Here is a 15292-nt window from a genome sequence, read left to right on the forward strand (position 1 = left end):
CTGGTTCCAGGTTGCATTAAAGCCTTATGTTCAGCCTGTGGTTCCAGGGGGAGAGAAGGAAGAAGCAGGGAGCAGGGTACCTGGGGGGGAACCCACCATGTTTGCTGCCAATGCCACTAGCACTGCCTCTGTGCTTGTGGCATGGGGAAGAAGGTGTGAATCCCAGGCATGAGCCATAGTGGTGCCACTGTGGGAGGGTTGGCCATGGGAATGTGATGGTGCATAAAGATAAGCTCAACATTGATGGCATCATCCAACAGCTGCTGGAAGTAAGAGAGTCCAAGCCTGGTTAGAATGTCCAGCTACAGGAGAATGAAATCAGAGGATTATGCTTAAAGTCTCATGAGATCTTTCTCAGTCAGGCTATCCTACTAGAACTTGAAGCACCACTCAAAATATGTGGTGATATCCACGGGCAATATTATGATTTGCTTTGACTTTTTGATTAAGGTGATTTCCCACTAGAAAGCAACTACCTGTTTCTTGGGGACTATTTGGAGAGAGGAAAGCAGTCATTGAAGACTATATGCCTCTTACTGGCCTACAAAATCAAATACACTGAGAATTTTTTTCCCTGAGGAAAACATGAATGTGCCAGTATCAATAGAATTTATGCATTTTATGAAGAATGTAAAAGAAGATACAACATTAAACTATGGAAAACTTTCACAGACTGTTTGACTGTTTACAGATAGCAGCCATAGTGGATGAGAATATATTCTGCTGTCATGGAGGTTTATCACCAGATCTTCAATCTATGGAGCAGATTTGGCAAATTATGTGACCAATGATATACCAGATCAAAGTCTTCTTTGTGATCTTTTGTGGTCTGACCCCAGTAAAGATGCCTTAGGCTGGGATGAAAATGACAGAGGAGTGTCCTTCACATTTGGTGCAGAAGTGGTTCAAAATTTCTCCATAAGCATGATTTGGATCTTATATGTAGAGCCATCAGGTGGTTGAAGATGGATATGAATTTTTTGCCACAAGGCAGTTGGTCACTCTGTTTTCTGCACCCAATTACTGTGGAGAGTTTGACAATGCAGGTGCCATGATGAGTGTGGATGAAATGCTAATGCGTTCTTTTCAGATTTTAAAGCCTGCAGTGGAAAAGAAGCCAAATGCCACTAGACCCATAACACCACCAAGGGGTATGATCACAAAACAAGCAAAGAAATAGATGTCATTTTGACACTGCCTGGTTGGGACTTGTAACATACAGTATATAACCTTCATTTTAAAAACTGTAATGTGTACTGGTCAGCTTGCTCAAATAGATCTGTGTATGTGGGGTACTGCCCCCTGCCAATTTTGATTTAATGAATGGCATTTGCTGCTTATAACAGCAAATGAAAGGCTTTTCCATTCTTAAGAATAGTATTTTTTTTGTTTAATTTTAATTTTCTATTCCTTTCACAAACAAATGATGGTGCCAAAGCTGTACACCCCACTACAGTTTAACCTGTCTAAGGGGAAAATGCACCACTGATCTGTTTTTAATTCAGTGCAACTCATGAATAATGTGTTTGTTTTCTTTAGGATATAAAGAGAGCCCTAGGGTGCTCTGAATCTGTAATGTTATTGTCATAAAATGCATACTGCCAAAAAATACTGTGAATATTTTTTAAAATTTGTTTCAAAGGGATTGATTTTTTCTCTCATTGTCTCATCATGTACAAACTAGTTTTTATAGCTATCAATGTTAAGAGTAACTTTCAACCTTGCCGGTATCACTGGTATGATGTATATTTAATTAAAGCACATTTTCCCCTAATGCATACTTAAAATGGTGATTAAAGCCATTGTTTTAAATGTTTGTGACTCTTTGCTAAAGCCAAATTTTTTATTGAGATCTGTATTGACACTAGGTGGCATGGTTATGTACACATGCTGTCTTCTAGGGGATTCAAAGCAGGTTTTTTATTTCAAATAGCAACTAGTAATACAGTGCTGTTTAAGCTATTAATGATTAAAGTTAATAACATTTTGTGCAATTTCCATATATAAACTATTCATTAGATAATCTTTTTACAGTTTCATCAGGCCTGAACCCAACCATTCAGAAAGCTTCAAATTATAGAAACAATTCTGTTCTATACAGGTGACTGATTGTGTTTCTTTGGCCTACATTCTTTATTCTGCAGTGAAGCTGAGGCTTATAAGTCAAAAGAAAGGAACTAACTTAATATCCACCACTTCGTACAAAGCTCAAAGTATCTATGACTTTTTTTTAAATGAAGATCTGTTAAAAAGAAATCTATTTCAACAGATGACAGTGTACAATACCATGTGGTGAAAATGAATTAAATGAAGAACTTGTTTTAAAAAAACACAAAAAACCTCACTGTTCTGTGTTCTCACTTTCTGGAAGCCCAGAATTTTCCAGACTATCAATTTCTTGTTTCTTAATACTCAGGAGTTTAGTTCTCAGCTTATCTCATTCCTCTCATATTTTACAGAACAATGCTAGAAGAAGCTAGGCAGAATTGTCCACATTTACTTTAGAAATCTCTTCTGCTAAGTATCCCAGCTCATCACTTTCAAATTATGACCTCCATCCAACACCAGGGCACCATTTATCCAAATTCTCTGCCACTTTAAAACAAGGATCACCTTTCTTCCAGTTTGCAATGACACATTCGTCATTTCTGTTTAAGACCTCATCAGAAGTATTTTTACTGTCCATGTTTCCACCAACAGTCTCTTCAAAGTAATCTAGGCATTTTCTATCAAGCAGCTCACAATTATTCTAGAATCTTCCCCTTATTGATTTAGGAAGCTGTCCTAGTTTGCTAATGCTGCAGAATGCAAAACACCAGAGATGGACTGGCTTTTATAAAAAGGGGGTTTATTTGGCTATACAGTTACAGTCTTAAGGCCATAAAGTGTCCAAGGTAACACATCAGTAATCAAGTACCTTCACTGGAGGATGGCAAATAGTGTCCGGAAAACCTCTGTTAGCTGGGAAGGCACGTGGTTGGTGTCTGCTCCAAAGTTCTGGTTTCAAAATGGCTTTCTCCCAGCCCTAGACCTCCTGACTCCAGACCTCAACCTCCATGGCTCTGTCTTTGAAGAGATTTTTCCTTTAATTTTTTCCTTGTCTGTCTCCTCCAGTCCAGACTGGCAATGGCTCTGTCTATAAAGATCTCACAAAAGTTCTGTTAGCTTTGCATGAAGCATGCAGGGGTCAAAGCCATCAGACAATAGGACTTTCCACAAATCCTTTCTGGATAATTCCATCTCCAATCTTGGCTTGTACTGATATGGCAGCTGGGTTCCATGTTTGGTTACGTCCTCACATTGGGCTGTAGCTTCTGGGATTCCACCCACTGGAAGCTCGTAATTTTCCAAGCCATCAGCTTCTGGTTTCTTAGAACCCAAGAGTTCAGTTCTAAGTTCATCTCTCTCCGCTCGCATTTTACTATAAGCTGCAAGGAGAAGCCAGGGTACCTCCTCCACACGTAGTCTGGAGATCTCCTCAGCTAAGTATTCCAGGTTGTCACTTCCAGATTCTTCCTTCCATCTGACACCAGGACTCAATTTTACCAAATTCTCTGCCACTTTAAAACAAGGATCACCTTTCTTCCAGTTCACAACAACACATTGATCATCTCTGTTCAAGGCCTCATCAGAAGTATCTTTAGAGTCCATATTTCCACAAACAGTCTCGTTAAAGCAGTTTTGGCCTTTTCTATCAAGCTCCTCACAATTCTTCCAGAAACTTCCCCTTATCCATTTAAAAAGCCGTTCCAACATGTTTGGTATCTGCAAACTCAGCAGCAAAAGCACCCCACTTCTCTGGTACCAAAATCTGTTTTAGTTTGCTAATGCTGCAGAATGCAAAACACCAGAGATGGATTGGCTTTTATAAAAAGGGGGTTTATTTCACTACACAGTTACAGTCTTAAGGCCATAAAGTGTCCAAGGTAACACATCAGTAATCAGGTACCTTCACTGGAGGATGGCAAATGGCGTCCGGAAAATCTCTGTTAGCTGGGAAGGCACGTGGCTGGTGTCTGCTCCAAAGTTCTGGTTTCAAAATGGCTTCTCCCAGGACATTCCTCTCTAGCAAGCTTGCTCCTCTTCAAATAACATCACTCACAGCTGCACTCCGTCTCCTCTCCTTGAGCCAGCTCATTTATATGGCTCCACTGATCAAGGCCCACCCCGAATGGGTGGGGCCACACCTTCATGGGAGTATCCCACCAGAGTCACCTCCCACAGCTGGGTGGGGCACATCTCCATGCAAACAACCTAATCCAAACATTCCAACTTAATCCCCACTATTCCGTCTGCCCCACAAGATTGCATCAAAGAATATGGCTTTTTCTGGGGGACATAATACATTCAAACCGGCACAGAAGCCATTCCAACATGTTTGGTATTTGCAAATTCAGCAGCATCCCACTTCTCTTGTACCAACTCCTATTCTGGGTTGCTAAAGCTGCCATTATGCAAAATACCAGAAACAGCTTGGTTTTATAAAAGGGGATTTATAAGGTTACAAATTTGCAGTTCTAATGCTATACAAGTGTTCAAACCAAGGCACCAACAATAGGATACCTTTGCTGAAGAAAGGCTGATGGCATCTGTAACACCTCTGTCAGCTGGAAAGGCACATGTCTGGTGTCTGCTAGTCGTTTTCTCCTGGGTTCTTGTTTCAAAATGCCTTTCTCAAAAATGTCTCTGGGCTTCAGTCCCTCTTAGCTTCTCTCTCTCAGCTCCTGTGCATCCTTTCTTGTTCTCCCATGGCATTTCTCTCTAAGCATCTGTGTGTCCTCTCTTAGCTTCTCTGGAGCAAACTCAGGTCTTTATCTCTTAGCCTAGTGTTCTGATTTGCTAATGCTGCTGTTATGCAAAATACCAGAAATGGATTGGCTTTTATAAAGGGGGTTTATTTGGTTAAACTTTTACAGTCTGAAGACCATGAAAATTTCCTATTTAAGGCATCAACATTAGTATACCTTCACCAAAGGAAGGCCTATAGCATTCAGAAAACTTCTGTTAGCTGAGAAAACATGTGGCTGGCATCTGCTGATCTCAGGTTGTGTTCCAGCTCCTCTCTCAGCTCCTGTGTACTCTTCAAAATTTCACTATTTGTGTGTTTTGTCCTCTCAGCTTCTCTGGAGCAAACACTGGGCTAGAATCCCCAAGGTGTCACCAAAAGTCTGCTGTCTGCAGTCATCTCAAAAATGTCTCTCTGAGCTGCTCTCCAAAATGTCACTCTCAGCTGCTCTGAAGCCCTTCTGGTTGTGAGTTCTTTTAAAGGACTCTGGTGATTAAATTAAGACCCACCATGAATGGACAGGGTCCATATCTCCATGGAAATAATCTAATCAAAAGTACTACCCACAGTTGGGTAGGTCGCATCTCTATGGAAACATCCAACCAATAGGTCACACCCTAATCAAAAAGGTTAATCAATCCACCCCCACAAGATTGCATCAAAGAATATGTCTTTTTCTGGGGGACATAATATATGTGAACTGGCACGCCTAGCATCTCAAACATCTTTTTGTCTGCATATGCAAGTATCTCTTGGTCTGTGTCAGCCCCTGAGCTCTCTCAAGGACTCCAGTAAAGTAATCAACCACCCCCTTAATGGATGGGGTCACACCTCCATAGAAATAATCAAACAAATGGTCTCACCTACAGTTGAGTGGGTCACATCTCCAGGAAAACAACCTAATCAAAATATCCCACCCATAATAAGTCTGAATCCACAAGATTGTATTAAAATAACATGGCCTTTCCTGGGGTATATAACAGTTTCAAACCGGCAAAGTGAGCGTACTCTGTTATCTTAGAGGTCCTACTCTTATTCAGGCTTCAATATTGTTTTTGGAGGAAAGGAAGGTATGCATTATCAGAGCATATATTGTTTCTTGGAAGGTCTCTAGGAACAGAGAGTAAAATTTTTGAGATTCATTCCACAGCAAGTTATTTCAACAACTACTTTTAGAACTTAAAATAACTCAATACTGCTTTGGTGTCATGATCATAGTAAACATTTTTCCAGCTACTGAATACTATACTAAAAATTTTTCAGCTAAAGGATTATATTGAGCATTTTTTTCCTAACTATCTGGCTATCATATGTACCTGTAGAAACACATGTTCTTAAATTTAATCCATTCCTGTGGCTGAGAACACATTGTAAGTAGGATCTTTTGTTGAGGTTACTTCTGTTAAAGTGTGCCCCACTCTAACAGGATGGGTCTTAATCCTATTACTGAAGGCCTTATGATGAAGGCCACAAAGAGAGGGAGAAAAGCCACAGAGGGAGCAGCCAGAAGCTGAAGGTCAAAAGAACAGGAAGAGAAGGCAGAAGCCAAGAGAAGCCACCATTTGCTTTGCCATGGAACAAGCTAAGTGCTAAGGATCAGTGGCAGCCAGACCCTAAATGCCAGTCTTCAGGAAGAGAACATTACCTTGATGATGCCTTGATTTTAACTTTTCCTAAATTTTCATTGTTTAATCCAACACATTGCATGGCATTGCTTCCACAATGAGGAAATTAAAGCAACCTTTAACCAATTTCCAGTCTTAATTACTGGAGTCCTTTTTAAGAGAACAAAATTCAGAGAGAGAAAGAGAAAGCCAAAGAAGGAGCAGCAAAAGTTTGCAGTTTAACAGAACCTGGAAGAGAAAGAAAAGGCAAGGAGGTGCTGCAATATGCCTTGCCATATGATAAGCTAAGGACCAAAATTCACCAGCAGGCAGCCCCAGAATACCAGTCTTTGGGGAGGAAACATCATGTTGATGGTATATTTTGACTTTCTTTTACTCTCAAAATTGTAAGCTAATAAATTCCCATTGTTTAATCTGACCCATTTCATGGTATTTGCTTGAGCAACTTAGGAAACTAAAACAGTACTCTAGAAAAACACATCCTTAAATGTAATCTATTCCTGTTGTTGGGAAACCATTGTTAGGAGAACTTTTTTGTAAAAGCAGTTTTATACTGATAACATACAATCCAACCAAATTGTACAATCAGTGGCTCTTGGTATATTCACAGAGTTGCACATTCATCACCACAGTCTATTAAGAACATTCTCATTGCTCCAAAAAGAAAAATACTATACACTTTATACACCCCTATTATTGACACTTACCATTGGTATAGTTCTTTTGTTACAATTGATGAAATGATATTACCATATTACTGTTAACTATAGCCCATAGTTTCCAGTAGTTGTATTTTTTCCCATATGCCACCCTATACCTTACACCTTGTGATTGTGAGATTTATTTTTTCTAGGTCATGTAAGAACATTCATATATTTATGCAATTATCCACAGTCATCATCCATAACAGGGTTCACTATGTTATACAGTCCCATGTTTTATCTTCTAGCTTTCCTTCTAGTGGCATACATGACCCTAATATGCCATTTCTACCACAATCACATCAAAAATTCAGCACTGTTAATTACATTCAAGGTAATGTTTTACCATCACTTCTATCCATTTCCAAACATTTACATTTGACCGTATTCAAAATTCTTCACAAATTAAGCATAAGCTCCCCATTATCTACCCTCATTCTATCTCCTGGTAATCTGAATCTTGATTATAACTCCAAGAGTTTTCTCATTATAATTAGTTCATATTTGTGAGACTTTCAACATTTGTCCTTTTCTGTTTGGTTTATTTCACTCAACTTAATGTCCTCAAGTTTCATCCATATGTTTGCATGCATCAGGACTTCCTTCCTTCTTACACCTGCATAACATTCTATCATATGTATGTATCACATTTGTTTATCCATTCATCAGTTGATGGACACTTGTGTTGTTTCTGTCTTTTGACAATTGTGAATAATGTTGTTAAGAAAATTAATGTGCACATGTCTGTTCATGTCCCTGCTTTCAATTCTCCTGAGTATATACTTAGTGGGATTGCTGGGTCATGTGGTAATTCTATACTGAGCTTCCTGAAGTTTAGCCAAACTGCCTTCCACAGTGGCTGTACCGTTTGCAATTCCCACCTGCAATGAACAAGTGTTCCTATTTTTTCACATCCTCTCCACCATTGTAGTTTTGTTTGATTTTGTTTTATAGCAGTTATGCTACTAGGTGTGAAAAATATCTCATTGTGGTTTTAATTTGCATTTCCCTAATAGCTAGTGATTTTCAGCACCTTTTCATGTGCTTTTTAGCCATTTGTATTTCCTCTTTGGATAAATGTGTTTTGCCCACTTTTAATTGGGTTGTTTTTACTGTTGCACTGTAGAATTTAGTCATATATTCTGGATATTAAATCCTAATTGGATATGTGGTTTCCAAATATTTTCTCTTATTGTGTAGGCTGCCTTTTCACTTTCTTGAAAAAGTGCTCTGATGCACAAAATTATTTAATTTTGAAGATGTACCATTTATCTATTTCTTCTCTCATTGCTTGTGTTTTGTGTGCAAAGTTTACAAAACCACCTCCTATTATAAGATCTTAAAGATGCTTCCCTACATTTTATTCTATGATTTTTATTGTTTTATGTCTTATAGTTAGGTCTGTGATCCATTTGGAATTAATTTTGTATAAGGTATGAGTTAGGGTTCTCTGTCATTCTTTTGGATATGGCTATCCAGTTCTCCCAGTGCCATTTGTTGAAAGGTCTATTCTGTTCCAGCTGAGTGGATTTGGCTGCATTGTCAAAATTCAATTGATATCTGTGAGGGTCTATTTGTGAATCCTCAATTCAATTCCATTTGTCAATATATCTATCTATATGCCATTACTATGCTTTTCTGACTGCTGTAGCTTTGTAATATGGCTTAAAGTAGAACATTTTTGATGAAGTTATTTCAGTTAAGTTCTTAGCCAACTCAATCCAAATGGGTCTTAAATCTATAACTGGGGAGTTCTTTATAAGAGGAATGAAATTCAAAGGGAAAGCCACAGTGGAAGCAGCCAGAAGCTGAAATTCCACAAAACCCTGAAGAAAAGTGAGATTTCAGGAGAGCCTGTCATGTGTATTGCCATGTTACAGAGGAGTCCGTGACTAAGAACCACCAAAAGCCAACTCCAAAATGCTGTCCTTTGAGAACAAAGTATTGCCTTGATGATGCCTTAATTTAGACTTCTCCTAGCCTCAAAAATGTGAATGAATAAACTCCCATTTTTTAAGCTAATCCATTGCATGGTATTTGCTTGAGCAGCCAAGGAAGCTAAAACAGTGGGCCAAAACATTATGAATACTCAGTGGTATAGATAGGACTACAATTGGTGCTTTCTATGAATTCTTATTTCTAACTTTTTTTCTGTTTGGTTTTATTCTTTGACAAATTCCTTCTTATTTCTCCAGGCAACTCTATTTTTGGCTTTCTTTCTCCTGAGTTCCACCAAGGTAGGAAAAACCAGAATGGCACACCCTAACTCTTTTACCTGCTCTTATTGATAAACAGATGAAGTAGTTAAGGGTAGCTGCTCCCAATTAAAGCTTCCAGGTTGTTTGCTCTATACTTTCAGTGAGCTTTCTTCCTAGACATGTGGATCAAATACAATTCTTCATATTTATTAACTAAACTTATTTCTATTATATTGTTTTAGCATTGGGTGTTTGTCTCAGTTTCCTGGTTTATGAAAGAAATACAATACAATGTATTGGCATAAAAAGTGGGTTCTTATTAGCTCACAGTTTTGAGTTTAGGAGAAGTCTAAAATCAAAGTATGAACAAAGCCATGCTTTCTCTTTGAAAACTGGTAATCTGAGGCTTGTTGTCAGTGATCCTTAGTCCTTGCCTCTTCTGTCAAATGGCAATGCACATGACAATGACTTTCCATTTTTTCTGCTGGTTATGTTAACTTCTGGTTTCTTATGATGGCTTTTTGTCTTTTTATCTCAATTTCATCCAATTAATCTAATTAAACACAACTTGATTCCATTGGGTCACACATTAACTGAAGTAACATTGCCAAGAAATCCTACTTTCAATGGGTCCACACCCTCCAGAATGCTAACCAAGACCAAGATTATGTCTAAATTGGGGTACACAATTCAAGCCACCACAGTAATTAAGGGAAAAAATCCTGAAATTTTGAAAAATACATATATATACATATATTAAACAAATATTTATTGAGCATTTACTATTTTTCCATAACTGTTTAAAGTACTATAGGTGAATCACTGGAGAAAACAATGATCCCAGCCCAGGAAGATTATATTCTTGTTAAAATATGTTGATACTTTTCAAATATCAGGGTAGAGTATATTGTCCAATTATTTGCTACTTGTGTGGATTTTGTGAAAATTATTGATTGTGTGATTGTTTTTCAGTTTTAAGAGATAAAGAATCTGTGATCTGGGTGTATTAATTAACCTGAAATTTCCACACATCATTCATTTAAAATTTTAAATTATATGGGAAATTCAACACATTTATTTAAAATTTTAGATTATATTCAAATTCAACAGGAATGTCGAATTCTTAAAATTTAATCATCTACCAATAGTTAGAGGGAAAAGCATCCATGATAAGAAGTCACTCATTTTAGGGCTTCCAACATGCATACGTATAAGCATGTACCAAATACATTTTCTTTTTTTAAAAGAAGGTGAATTTATATAAACATATGTAAAGCATAGTAAAATTTCATCTATAAAATCTCAAAGTATTAGCAGTCTTTTCTTAAGAAAATTCACTAATGAATAAATATAGTGTGATACATATGTTATAGAGAAATACATGTACATATACATATATTATGTACATATAGAGAAAATATCAGCTAGCAGTTATGTTTTTATCTGCCTTGCTCTTTTCTAAGCATTTTACATTTATGAACATATTTACAACAACACTGTGAAATGAATGCTATGCTATATTACCATGATAAAGATAAAACCCCTTAAGCACAGAACAGTTAAATATCATGCCCAAAGTCACAAGTTCTTAAGTTATAGAGCTGGGTTTAAACCAATGCATTCTGGCTCTCAAATCTGTGTACTAAACCATTACAGTTTATTGTCATTTATAAAGATTAAGAAAAATTAAAGCAAGATAAAGAATGATAGAGTGGTGGGAGATTATCATTTTAAGTAAGGGAGACAGGAAGTAGCTCTTTGTGAAGGATATATTTGAGAAAAAATAAATGAAGTCAGGAAATGAGCATTACAAGCACAGAAAATATTAGGTGCAAAGGTCCAGAAGTGTGAGCATGCTTGCTAAGTTCAAGAAACAGAGTGAAGAAGAGGCTGTCATGGAATGAGATCAAAGACGTTGCCTAGAGTGAGATCAGATTGGGCATTGTAGAAAATGAATGATAAGGTATTTGTATTTTATTCCAAGCATGATGGAAAGGCACGGAATGTTTTTTTTTTTTTTTTTAATTGAGCCATGACACAATCTGCAAAGTATCAACCTGGCTACTAGGCTAAGAATAGATAAAGGAGGTGAACAAAAATATCAAGCAAATAAATTATTTAGGTGGCTATTGCTTAGTAGAGATGTGAAATTGTGTGTATTTCTTTTTGCTTTTTGTATTGAATTGGTAGTGGTAAAGGTGGCAAAAGTGGTTGTATTTTGAATGTATTTGAAAATGGAACCACCAGAGTTTGTTGATGGCTTAGATGTGGACTGAAAGAGAAAGACAGCATTCAAGGATGATTGCAATAGTTTTGTCTGCATTATGGTAATGTAATTTACTGACATGAAGGAGAAAACAGAAGGAGTAGGCTTGGAGAAATGTTTAAAAATAACAGTTATATTTTGAACAGGTTCATTTTGACAAGTCCTAAATAATTTTTGAAATATTGAATAGATAGCTGTATATTTAAATATGGATCTCAAGAGAATAATTGAAGTTGATATAAAAGTATCAAAGAGGTTTCCAAAGTGGCTGCACCATTTTACAATCACACCAGCAACATATGAGGGTTCCAAAATCTCTATGTCCTCACCAACACTTGTTTTATTTTTATCACCTTACTGGGTCTTATATGGCATCTTATTGTGGTTTTGATTTGAATTTCTCAAATTACTAAGAATGTTGAGCATCTTTTCATGTGCTTATTGGATATTTGTATACCCTCTTTAGAGAAATGTGTTTTTAAAGACTTTGCTAATTTTAAAATTAGGTTATTGTCCTTTTTATTGTGAAGTGGTAAGAGTTGTTTATATATACTGGAAGCACAAAAGTTTTTAATTTTGGTGAAGTCTAATTAATCTATTTTTTTCTTTTATTGCTTATACATTTGTGTCATATCTAAGACTCCATTGCCAAATCCAAGGTCATGAAGATTTGCTATTATGTTTTCTACTAAGATTTTTTTTTAATTTTAGCTCTCACATTTAGATCTATGATTGATTTTGAGTTAAATTATATGTATGATATGGGGTAGGGTTCTAATTTAATTCTTTTTCATATGGATATCCAGTAATCCCAGCACCATATGTTGAAAAGAATTTTGTTTCATGCTTGAATTGTCTTAGCATCCTTATTAAAAATGAATTTACCATAAATACAAGGGCTTATTACTGGATTTTCAAATTTATTGATCTATATGTTGATCTTTATGTCAGTACCTCAACATTTTGTTCTAGTTTGCTAATGCTGTCATTTTTCAAAACACCAGAAATTGGCTTTTACAAAGGGGGTTATTTGATTACAAAGTTACAGTCTGAAGGCCATGAAAATATCCAAATGAAGGCATCAACACAAGTATACTTTCACTGTAGGAAGGCCAATGGCATCTGGAAAACCTCTGTCAGCTGGGAAGTCATGTGGCTGGCATCTGCTGATCCCAGGTTGTGTTCCAGCTCCACTCTGAGCTCCTTCACATTCTTTAAAATGTCTTTGTTGGCTGCAGCAACTCCTTCTGTGAACACTTTTATAGTACTCCAGTGATTCAATCAAGACCGACATGAATGGGTGGGGCCACACCTCCATGGAAATAATCTAATCAAAGTTATTACCAACAGATGGGTGAACCACATCTCCATGGCAACAACCCAATCCAAAGATTCCAACCTAATCAACACTTATATGTATGGCCCCACAAGACTGCTTTAAGGAACATGGCATTTTGGGGGCATAATACATCCAAACCAGCACACATATGGATTAGCATAGCCTTATAGTGAGTTTTGAAATTTGTAGGTGTGAGTTCTCAAAATTTCTTCTTTTTCAAGTTTGTTTTGGCTAATATGAGTCACTTGCATATCCATATGACTTTTAAGACCATCCTGGAAAAATGCAGCTGGGATTTTGATAGGGATTATTTTGAATCTCCAGATCAATTAGGGAATTTTACCATTTTAATAATTGTAATGCTTCTGATCCATGAACATGGGATATCTTTCACTTAATTGAGCCTGCTTTAATTTCTTTAACCATGTATTGTTGTTTTCCATGTGAAAAACTTGCTCTTCTTGGGTTAAATTTATTCCTAAGTAGTCCCAAGTATTAAATTATTTTTGATGTTATTGTAAATGGAATTGTTTTGTTAATTTCATTTTTGGATTGGTTATATCTAATGTAAAGAAGTAAAATAGATTTTTGTGTTTATTGATCTTATATCTTGTAACCTTGCTGAATAATTTATTAATTCTAACAGTTTTTATGTGGCATGGATTCTTAAGGTTTTCAATATGCAAGCTCATGTTGTCTGTGAATGATAGTTTCACTTCTTCCTTTCAATCTTAACATTTTTATTTATTTCTTTTTCACTAATTGCCATGGCAGGAACTTCTAATACAATGTTGAATGGAAGTCATGATTGTACACCCCTGTCTTGTCCAGATATTTCCACATATTGGTGAATATCCCTAATATTTCATTTTTAGGGTAAAGTATAAAGATTATTTAGGATAAAGGGTAAAGAATAAAGGATAAAACATATTTTAGAACACAATCAACCAACAAGATATAATTTATGTATATCACCCACCTATCAGCTACCTATCAAGAGAACAATATACACTTGTAAAGGGTTCATGAAACATTCACTAGGATAGATTTTATTCAGGGCCATAAAACCAATCTCAAAATACAAAAGATTGAAATCACACAGTGTGTGTTCTCTGATCATAACTGAATGGAACTTGAAATCAATAATTGAAAGACAATAGGAGGAATTTTTGGGAAGATGGCAGAATAGGTGATGCAGAGCAAATTTCTCCTCCATGAAAGAAGTTAGAGAAAAAGCAGAAAACACCAAGGATATTGGTCTCAGGGTGTGAATGGCCAGAAAGGGTCCTCTACAATATGTGGTGGGGACTTGGACAAAAAAGTGGAGAAATTTTGTCTCAAAGGATAGGGTGGGTTTATTCAACCAGGACCACTACCAGGGACTGGCAGTAGCAAGATGGCTTCTGAGCAGGGGACAAGGAGCCATCCACACCCATGCACGTGTCTCAATAATTAGCTGGGGAGATAATCCTCCTTAGCCACAAGGCCAGGAGCTCCCATGAGGTAACCTACAAAACAATTGGCTTGTGTCCACTGCATTTACTCTCCCTCCACAGAAGCCCATGATGTGCACAGTTGAGAGGCAGGAATAGGTGAGAGTGCCACATGGAAGCACCTGGAGCACCTCTCATACCCTAGGAGGCTCATGGGCACATGGTGGTCAGAGGGTGGGAAGCGTTTGAGTAGGAGGGTGAAATGCAGCCTCACAGCCCAAGAGTGATCAACTTCAAGGCCAGGGAATCACCAGAACCAAGGTGCCTTTAAGTGGACTCCCTGCTGAACTGCACAGGGTTCACCCCACTCCCCCGGACTGGCAGTGCCCAGTGCACACAGACAACTGGGACACTGATAGGATTTCCACCTGGTTTGGACTATGCCAAGTGCACAGGCAATGTTGGGGAAAGTTGGTTTAAGGGTGAGATGTAGCTCAAGATCACCATCTGCTGGGAAGAAAGGGAAAGTGCACTCCAGCAAGCTGTGGCTTTGCCAAAAAAATATATAAATGTACATGCATTTCCCAAATAACCTTATCAAGATAACAAAATGCCTTGAAGTCAACAGAAAATCACAAAGCACATGAAGAGCTAAGAAGATATGGTCAAGCCAAATGACCAAATTAAAATGCTGAAGGACACACAGAACCTGGAACCATTAATCAAACAAGTACACCCAAATCCACAAATCTCCAAACCAACTTCAATGAGTTGGCTAAACACAAAAAGGACATCAAGGCAACTTTAGAAGAGCATAAAGAAGAATTTGAAAGAGTAATTAAAAATAGCAGATCTTATGGAAATAAAAGATACTGTAGATCAAATTAAAAATATACTAGAGACACACAAAAACAGATTTAAAAAAGGCAGAAAAACGAATAAGC

The 15292-nt window shown here is 37.2% G+C and overlaps 1 pseudogene; it reads left to right on the forward strand.

Annotated features, from left to right (window-relative positions):
- The first annotated feature begins 215 nt into the window (after positions 1-215).
- Positions 216-1180, forward strand: LOC119523020 (annotated as a pseudogene).
- Positions 1181-15292: the final 14112 nt, after the last annotated feature.

The sequence above is a fragment of the Choloepus didactylus genome, chromosome X, assembly GCF_015220235.1.
Source record: "Choloepus didactylus isolate mChoDid1 chromosome X, mChoDid1.pri, whole genome shotgun sequence".
In the NCBI taxonomy this organism is placed as follows: domain Eukaryota; kingdom Metazoa; phylum Chordata; class Mammalia; order Pilosa; family Megalonychidae; genus Choloepus; species Choloepus didactylus.